Raw genomic sequence first — 10,671 nt, forward strand, 5'->3', positions numbered from 1 at the left:
ACTCACAGGAGCAAATATGGAGATAAAGTGTAGAGCAGAGACTGAAGGATAGGCTATCCATAGACTGCCCAACCTGGGGATTCATCCCATATACAGTTACCAAACCCAGACACTATTGTGGATGCCAAGAAGTGCATGCTGAAAGGAGCCTGGTATGGCTGTCTATTGAGAGGCCCTGCCAGAGCCTTACAAATACAGAGGTAGATGCTTGCAGTTAACCATTGGATTGAGCATGGGGTCCCCAATGGAGTAGTCAGGAGAGAACTGAAAGAGTTGAAGGGGTTTGCAACCCCAAAGGAAGACCAACCATACCATATCAATCAACCAGAGCCCCCCACCCGAGCTCCCAGGGACTAAGCCATCAACAAAGGAGTACACATGGCTCCAGCTGCATATGTAGCAGAGGAGGGCCTTGTCATGCATCAATGGAAGGAGAGGTCCTTGGTCCTATGAAGGCTCAATAGACACCCCAGTGTAGGGGAATCAAGGGTGGGAGTAGGTGGGTAGGTGGAGAAACACACTCATAGAAGCAGGCAGAGGGGGGATGGGATAGGAGGTTTCCAGGAAGGGGGTGGGGACCGGATGAGGGGATAACACTTGAAATGTAAATAAAGAAAATATCCAATAAATTTTAAAAATTTAAAAACAAAAAATAAGATATCCAATTAAAAAAAAAAGAATACTTGGCAAAGGTTTTTATATACGAACAGTGAACTTAGCATTGAAAGGGTCTTGCTTATAAGGAACACCAGTGTCTCATTTTTATGATTAGAAAAATACTTCGGCTAAATGATAAACCTGTAGTAAAAGCCAATAGTGAATCCCTTCAGCTTTCCCTTATCCCTGTTTGTGCTCAAACACACTGGAAAATGATGGATAACAATGAACCATTCGCTATTTCATCCATGTAGAGAGAACACACAAAAAAGGAGCCATAACCCTGTGTTCTGGGCCTGGCTCCACTACCAGTCACCCTGTGACACTGAGGACGTTCCAGTATGGATGGTATGTTAAATGCATTATGAATTTATGACAAGTATATCAAAATGTCATCCCACTGTAAGGAGCACCCATATGTCTCTCTGGCCCTTGGCTTGTTCATTCTGAGAATAAGAAGACAGATTCTACTTGATACCCAAAGTCCCTTCTAGAGCTAAAATCTCATGGGTCATGATGGTTTGTTGCAGGAAATAGTAAAAAGAACAGCAATATCCCACACTATGCTGGGCACCGGCGGGTCACATGGCTTTAGTGGGGTGTTCTCATCTTGGCAGACTCTCTGGCCTGGAGCTCCCGAGACATCTTCACCCAACTCACCAAGTTCCCTTGGTGGGTCGCTGCCACACCAGACTCATGCAATGACCTCCCACATTGTAGTTAGCTGTCACGAATTCCCAGTAACCCCGTAAAATCAAAGCTCTAGACGTTTATAATCAGTCAGATTTATATTCAATAAATTCTCAATTCACAAGATGCCCACACAATAATTTCAGAGCCAATTGATAATAGTACAAGCTGCCCACCTAAATTAGACAAGTTATCCCAATATTCTAACCCTATATGATATTATAGCTACCTGTGACTATTTAAAGCCATGCAAAATCTGAATCATCCTGGTCATCCTCCATCTTCCTCCTCCTCCTCCTCCTGTGTCACTCCCTGTCTCTGCCACTCTTAGCTCCTCCTCCCTTTTCCCTGTCCAATCACAGGCTTCTTGTTGTATTAATATTTAAATTAATTGGACAGAGAAATTCCTGCTACAATGGTTGATATTGACTACCGACCTGTCAGGACATGGTTGATGTTAACAACTAACCTGACAGGATTTAGCATCAAGGCATGCTTGTGAGAGGTTATATACATTAGGTTAATTGAGGTGGGAAGGCTCACCCTATAGGAAGAACTCATTATTCTTTGGCTTGCATCCTAGACTACACACACAAAGGAGGAAAGCACCTAGGCACCAGGAGTTATCATTCCTTGCTCCTGACACCATGTCTTCCCTATCATGCTGGACCCTTGAACTCTAAATGCGGATAACCCCTTTCTCCCTTGAATGGTTTGGGGGCAGTATTTTTAATTACAGACAGGAAACATAACTAACACAGAGATTTGACAACAACTATAGCACTGGAATTTTTTTAACCAAACTATTTTTCTGCAGATTTGTATTTGATGAGTAGCAAGCATAAATGTAGTTTTAAAATATCATCTATACTGCCCTGGAATTAAATGCCACAAAAGAGAAATACATGATTTGGAGAAGGGCCATTTTTCCTAGACTCCAGGAAGTCAGCAATGAGAAGGTTATATAGAAATCTTCGCAAGACAGGAAGCTCTCGCATTCGCAGTCAGAGTTTACAGTGTGAAGAGATGACCTCGAGATAGAAACGAATAGTAACAAGGACAGAAAGCGCCAGCATGACCTGTACCCTCCCTAATTAGCTTGCTCCAGCTTCGACCATTCACTTCAGGGCTTCTTCCTGCCACTGATTCTCTTCGAGGAAAGAGGCAAAGAATGGAAGAGCAACTTTAGCTCTATGTGGAGGCAAAAAAATACACCAAAGACCAACAAATGGATCAGCTGCACATTGCCACCGTTACCATGGAGGCACAACATCAAGGTTTGTTATGGAAAGAGAAGGACCTATAGCTAAGTTTGCACAGACTCTGAAGCCATACATGTAAAACCTTTTTTTAAAGATTTATTTATTTATTTATTTTATGTATCATATGAGAACACTGTAGCTTTACTAATGGTTGTGAGCCATCGTGTGGTTACTGGGAATTTGAATTCAGGACCACCACTCGCTACAGTCCACTCATTCTGGTTGGCCCTCAGACCTACCCTGGTCTAAAGATTTATTTGTTCTTATAATCTAAGTATACTGTAGCTGTCTTCAGACAGACCAGAAAAGGGCATTGGATCTCATTATGGATGGTTGTGAGCCATCATGTGGTTGCTGAGATTTGAACTCGGGACCTTCGGAAGAGCACTCAGTGCTCCTAACCACTGAGTCATCTCTCCAGCCCAGATGTAAAACCTTTAATTTTTATAGGCAGAAGATACAACAAAATAAAAGCCGTCTGTGACTTCATTTATTCAATGAACTGTCTCCTAGCCTCCTACTACTTCCAGGTATTGGGTGAGCCGAGAAGATTCTAAGACAGGCAAAGGGCTGTTGTGTCAAGATCCCTGGTTCTAGCATAAAGCAAGCTGCAGTTTGAGTCCCATCTCTGCCTCTTTTAACTCCACAACCTTAGGCAAGTCCTCTGTCTCTTAGCATTCCTTTCAGAAGGCTGTCATAAGGGTCAGGTGAGATAATGTGTTGCTCTTTCACATATTCACCAGTCCTCTGGAGAAACAGAACCAGCAGGCTGAGCATCTAGAGAAAGAATTGCTTTAAAGCTTTAAACTTCATAACTGTGGGGGATAGATACTCCAGATGCTGCAGAGTTGGCTGGCAAGCTAGAGACGAAAAACATTCAATGCTATAACTTGACACAGGAAAGGCAGACTGGATGTTGACATGTTCCCTGGAGAACATCAATGTTTTTCATGTGGGGGTCTTCAACAGCTTCAGAGAGGTGTACCACATTTGAGGGGTCATTTTCTTTTCTCTATTTATTTAAAGATTAATCTCATATAAAAACTACCTTCCATGAGACCATGAATTTGACCAAGCCAAGTTAACAGATAAAATAGCTATCACAGTCCATTAAGAGTGTTCAGTTAATAAGCCAGGCATGGTGACATGACACATACCTTTAATCCCAGCTCAGGAGGCAGAAACAGAGAGATCTCTGAGTTTAAGTCCAGCCATGTCTACAAAGTGAATTCCAGGACAACCAAGATGACACAGACAAACTCTGTCTCAGATTTAAATTTTTAAATTAAAAAAATAAAATAAGAGTGTTCAGTAAACAGCTATGGGTTTAGGTTATAGTTGGTGAGTTAAAGGACTCATATAGCCATACAGAGTGACCAGGTCTATGAAACAGATGCTCAGGGTGCTAAAGGTGTGTACAAGAGGATGTGTGTGGAAAACGAAAGTGAAAAGAAGAGATCCGAGAAGCTGTGTCAAATGCTGCCAGCCTAGACATGATACCAGCTTCTAGAAGGCTGAGTCAGGAGGATAACAAGCTTAAGCTTGGGTAAATTAATGAGACCCTCTCAAGTTTGTTTTTCTTTTTAAGTAAAAAAGAAAGCTGGAAATGTGGATTGATGATAGAAGACTTACCCCACATATATATGTCTCTAGGTTCTATCACCAGTACCACGGCAAGCCTGAGTGAGAAGTAGAGAGGCACACCAAGCGGCATAAAGGACACATACGAAAAGCAAATCTGTCCAGTCCCCAGTCGCCCAAACTGACTGCAGGAGTATCTAATGAGAACCCTGCCAGGGACATCCTCTTGCTGGCTGAGATTCGGGTGTACATCCAAGGCAGTCAAAAGCAGCAGCCCCTATCAGCAGAGGAACATGGTAGTGTTCAGAGCAACAGGTCAAGCATTAAATTAAATGCAGGGGAATAGATAGAAACCAGAAAATTATCTCTCTGCCAGTCCATGGAAGGGTACTGAGCAGAGGAGAATAAAGAGCAGGTATGCAAGAAGAAAAACTCAGGCTGCAGATGGCAGGATGTGTCCACAGCCCCAACAGCTCCACGTTGAATCGGTCTGTTCATGGCAAGTGTTCGTAGAATAGTGGTGGCAATGGAAAGAACCTTTGAAACACACAAGGAGATCAGGTGGCCCCAGGACAAAATGGTTGGCTGTGGCTAAAACTTCAGAACTTTGACCAGTAGAGTAATACGCAATCCCCATGCAACACAGAACCATAAATATTATTACTGCCCTTCACAAAACGACCATCACCTGCCAGAGACCTCAGCCCAGTTCCCAGGGGTAGGGGTGGAGTCACAGGGGGTGGGGGTGAAGTCACAGAGGGGTGAGGGAGGAGTCACAGAGGGGTGGGGGTGGAGTTACAGAGGGGTGGGGGTGGAGTCACAGGTATCCTTATAGTCACTCCAGCCAGCCTGCTCCATGCCCCACAAGGTTAATCTACACTTGTAAGTCAGATTTTCCCAATGCTTTTCTTACATTCTTTAGTTATAAATGCAGTGTTTGGCCCTGGTCACATCCTGTGGGCTCCAGGTGTTCTAGCGTCAAAGAGTTGCAGCGAATCCCCTAAGATGTTCTTCTATCGTGAAGATCCTGATAGATTTTGAATGAGTGAGAAACGTTGCCATCACACTGAAACTTGAGACTATCCATATCTCCATCAGTGACAGACAGAGACACCGAGAGAAACAAACAGGATTCGTCTGGCATGTGACAGAAAGGAGGCATTGCCTCAGATTTCTTCCCCAGCCTCGGCGCTATCAGTTGTAGTGGGGACAAGGATGACAAGCAACCGTAGCCCTTTCTTTGACTTTGTTTCTCAAAAGCAAACAGATGAAAAACCCAATAGGCATTGATGTTTTTAAAAGACCGAAGACATAAAAGCTAAGAAAGCCCAAAGTCTCCTAGTCTGAAAATTTGGGGGGAGGAGAGTCATTTAAAGTTATTTCGATCTCTTCTCGCTAAACTTCCAATTATACAACTCACGACACAAGGTGGGAAGGGAATTGTAATCAATTTCTTGAGTAAATTCATGAAAAATAAATTTACACCCAAAGGATTTGAATAACAAGGCCATTTCATTCAACCAGGAAATCAGATTCTGACAGCTGAGGCTTCTTGAAAAATGGAATCTATTTTCTAAAGGATTTATGAAAGTACTCACTGCCATCAACCAGCAGGACAAAGCTGAATGCAAACTGCTATTCTCTCGTGGGTTGTATTCATAATTTTAAAACATCTGAGACAAATGGGTTACATGGTGGGGTTTTTTTCACACAGTGTCCACCAGGGAAGTCACTTCTCTAGTGGAAGGCTGTGCTTTATACATGAGTGACTCAATGAGTCATTCTTACTATAGGTTTCACCTATAGTACTATAGTATAGATTGATAATACTCTCCAACTCTGATCCCAGCCTAGGTACATGAATTTATTTGGTAGAATACAAGAGAAATGATGCACTAGTATGAAGCCCAGGCCAAGTGCCTTTGTACTCTTCCATGTATCCTCACTTAACTTTTGCTGTGCCTACAAAAAGGATATCTCAGGGACAGCTCACTGACTCCGTGAAGTATGAGGTGTGTGAAGCAGAGTCAGATCTCTGAGCTCAGTCTGTCCAGCTGAGAGTGTTAACTTTCACTATCAACTTGATTATATTTTTTAAATGTTCATTGTCAAGATACACCCACTTGTACAATAGTGGCACAACTGTTATGGAGACAACCCCTAAAATCAACTCATCCACAAAACTGTCAAGAAATGTAATTTCGGAAAATAATACACACTGACTTGGACTCTGGGGACACTGCGTTCCTCTGGTAGAGGTACAGGATAGAGTAACTGTTTTATAAAGTAGTACAGGATAAACATGAGAAATGAATGGGAAAGACAGTGAAACGATGGCTATGCCCTGGGTTTGGAAGATCTTGCCTGCTGGGATGATGACTATCTCGTCTGTCCATCTCCACCCCATCCTTACCAGTCAACACTTGTTACTGAACAGTCTCCTTCCACTGCACTGTAAAGCCCATGAGGTCTGGTGCCTGGATGCCTCCACCCTGTATCCCTTGCTCCTAACCAGAGCTGGTACAGATGAATATTCAGCACAGGCTTGGTGAGCACATATATTAAAAACACATCCCAAGATGTCCCAACCGGTAAGAAGGACACATGCTCCACTATGTTCATAGCAGCCTTATTTATAATAGCCAGAAGCTGGAAAGAACCCAGATGCCCCTCAACAGAGGAATGGATATAGAAAATGTGGTACAATTACACAATGGAGTACTACTCAGCTATTAAAAAGAATGAATTTATGAAATTCCTAGGCAAATGGATGGATCTGGAGGGCATCATCCTGAGTGAGGTAACACAATCACAAAGGAACTCACACAATATGTACTCACCGATAAGTGGATATTAGCCCAAAACTTAGGATACCCAAGATATAAGATACAATTTGCTAAACGCATGAAACTCAAGAAGAATGAAGACCAAAGTGTGGACACTGTGCCCCTTCTTAGAATTGGGAACAAAACACCCATGGAAGGAGTTACAGAGACAAAGTTTGGAGCTGTGACGAAAGGATGGACCATCTAGAGACTGCCATATCCAGGGATCCACCCCATAATCAGCTTCCAAACGCTGACACCATTGCATACACTAGCAAGATTTTGCTGAAAGGTCCCAGATATAGCTGTCTCTTGTGAGACTATGCCGGGGCCTAGCAAACACAGAAGTGGATGCTCACAGTCAGCTATTGGATGGATCACAGGGCTCCCAATGGAGGAGCTAGAGAAAGTACCCAAGGAGCTAAAGGGATCTGCAACCCTATAGGTAGAACAACATTCTGAACTAACCAGTATCCCGGAGCTCTTGACTCTAGCTGCATTTGTATCAAAAGATGGCCTAGCCGGCCATCACTGGAAAGAGAGGCCCATTGGACATGCAAACTTTATATGCCCCAGTACAGGGGAACGCCAGGGCCAAAAAAAATGGGAATGGGTGGGTAGGGAAGTGGGTGGGAGGGTATAGGGGACTTTTGGGATAGCATTGGAAATGTAATTGAGGAAAATACGTAATAAAAAAATATTTTAAAAAACACATCCCATGAGTCTGTGTGAAGATAGTAGAAGAGAGTGTCTGTGTGGTTTCCTGCAGGGGTAGCCAGCTGAACTTCAAGAGAGCCTTTTTCTCTGTGGATCTCAAATGACTATATCTTCCATATCCTCAAAGGCTTGACAACACATATGCTTGACTATATACCTCTAAAACTCTTTTGAAAGGTATATCTTCTGTTTCTCGGGAGACTTTGTTAAGGTCTATAGCACAGCCACACAAGAGTGTGTGCACATTCTTCATGGGCACAAAAACCTGGTGTCTACAATCCTCATCGACCCCAACAACCATCTTTAGCTCTACTCATGTTCCTTTGGTGGCACAGTTAAGCTGTGGACTATCCTGATGGCACTTTGATAAAGGCTTTCATTGTTGAACCTAAACTCCATGCCCTCTTTATTCACCTCCCCCACACACACCCAACCAAGCCGAAGATTCTGTCTTCCAGACAGTAGGTAAAGAAGAACCAGATGTATTTCCGCTGGTTTCAGTGAAACTGCCCAAGTCTCCAAGCCAGAATGTAGACGCTAAGGAGCTCACCTTTGTTTTGGATTACATAAACAGGTCCCCCAAGGGCACTGCCTTTGGAAATGAGGGAGAATATGTTGCTGCAGTCTGGGACTTTGCCTATCTGTTTTGTTTTGTTTTGTTTTGTTTTGTTTTGTTTTGTCTTGTTTTTCAAAAAGAAAAAAAAAAACAGGCAATTTTACCTTATCATCAACAAAAAACAAGAAGAATTCAAAAAACAAGCTCACATGTATAGCCTGCCACCGAAAGGAAGATTGCATCACATCTGGTCACATGGACAGTAAAATCGGCCTTTGGAGGAATTTTCCTGATGATATACATATCTACATATTCGCATTGGCACCAAGACAAGGTTATGGATGTGGCTTTTCCAGTAATGGGCATCATTCTGCTGCGTGGTGGGCATGACTGTGTCTTGCAGAATATTGAGATAGATCAGAGAAGTATAAAGAGTTTCTCTCTCAGTTAGGACCTACCATAGAGCACTCTCCATCTCAGCTTCAGGAGATTTTCCTGTACTTCTCACTCTGATAAACAAGAACACAGTTATTCACTGCACTCTTGATGCATCAGCTGTAATGCAAGGCCTAGTGAAAGATGGGAGTCTTGTCTATTGGCATGATGGTTGACCCAAGAACCAAAGCTTTAGTTTTGAATGGGAAGCCTGGTCACCTGCAGTTTTAGTCTCTCCAGGGTGAGAAGCAGTTATATAATCTAGATATCACACAGCAAGGGTACATCAGTGATCAGAGTCTAGTCCAAACTGAACTAACAAAGGTTGCCTATAGCTGCTCTGGTACTTGGTTGGCAACAGCTGAACAAAGGCAAGGAGATTAAAATGAGCTGGAGCTGTAAATGAAACTGTGGCGCTATAGCAAGAAAACCCAAGGGTCTGTTCTTAACACAAAGGTCACCATGCCACATGATGAGAACATCCCAGCTGTTTCAATAATGCAGAAAACCTATGAAAGACCCATACTGCTCACAGCTAGCAGAGAAAATGTGGGTATTAACATATGACTCTGATATATACAAAAAAAATGGCTGGACTTGTAACTTTGTAAGTAGTTACCACAAGTATCAAGCAACCAATTGTTGTTTCTCTGAAGATGGCTCCTTACTAGCAGTCAGCTTTGAGTTACAATATGGATTACATAGTTACAATATGGGCTTCAGGAACACAGAGACTGGAATGTACATCTTGCAAAGGAGCTGAGAAAATAAGGCACCTTTGTTTTGAAAGACTGACATGCTCAAAGTATCTTCCCGACACTACTGAGAATGGCACTCTCTGCTGTTGGAATCTGCTCAGTTGTTCAACGCAGTGGAGTGCAAAATTAAATGTTAGCGTTATGGAATCCACCCCTTACTCAAACCATGCTGCTGCAGCGGCTCAGTCTTCAGCGGGCTCAGATCTGTTTGTGTTTAAACCCAGTGAGCCAAGGTTTGTATAATCAAAAGAATGTCTCCAGAGGAGAAGTCCAGTGGGGAGTGTTTGGTCCACGAGATGTCCCGGCATTGGTCACCTCAGAAGCTCACCAGTGGCTGAACAGATCCAAATTCTACTTCCTAACTAAATCACCGACAGGCAGACAGCTGCTAGCAGAAGAAAGTTCACCAACGACCCCATTTTCTTCTCTATTGGGAAAACACAGGCAAGAGCAGGATGCAAAGTTAACTGAAACTTCACAGAATGGACTGGTAAAACCTCTTTTAATGGAGAACATACCTGCAATTAGCGAGCTTCTTCCCACCCAAGCCCACGGGTTGCCATCAGCTGCTTTCCTGTGCTCTCTATTTGCAAACTCATTGCTGCTCTCTAAAGAGACTGGAAGTGCTGAAGAAATTCCTGATGATGGAGATAGGGAGGGAGGGAAAAAGAAAGCGAAGATTCAGATGAAGAAAAAGATCTTACAGGAAAAAAAAAAAAAAACAAGGAAAACTCTGAAGAGAAAGAGCTGAGAAAGTTCAGAAAAGTAGACTACAGCTGGTTAGCTGCTCTGTAAGCCATGGCTGGGCATGACACAGAGACATGTTATACTTAATTTTTACTGTCTCTTAATATTCCAAATAAAAATGTTAATATCATTTTATTCTCAAGACAAAAGAAAAAAGAAAAAAAACCCACACATCCCCCAAAAAGACATGGAGTTGAAAAGGGAATATATTAGGGGGTATGAGGAGAGTTGGTACACAGAGATGGGCTAAATGGGTTCATATTTTAATGTATGCATATATGAAATTCTCAAGAATAAATAAAAATTATCCTTCAAATAAAGTAGACCTCTCCTCCAGGGCAACCAAGTGTGGAATTTTCCATGTACAATAATATTTTCTGGGTATTTCTTTAGGATCCAATCTGTCATAGGATAAGCATCTGAATCACTTAATTTAATCTCTA

The 10,671-nt window shown here is 42.6% G+C and overlaps 1 pseudogene; it reads left to right on the top strand.

Annotated features, from left to right (window-relative positions):
- Positions 1 to 6,769: 6,769 nt before the first annotated feature.
- On the top strand, positions 6,770 to 10,276 carry LOC110310790 (WD repeat-containing protein 75-like; annotated as a pseudogene).
- The last annotated feature ends 395 nt before the right edge of the window (positions 10,277 to 10,671 follow it).

The sequence above is a fragment of the Mus caroli genome, unplaced genomic scaffold (assembly GCF_978045245.1).
Source record: "Mus caroli unplaced genomic scaffold, Mus_caroli_1 scaffold_16, whole genome shotgun sequence".
In the NCBI taxonomy this organism is placed as follows: domain Eukaryota; kingdom Metazoa; phylum Chordata; class Mammalia; order Rodentia; family Muridae; genus Mus; species Mus caroli.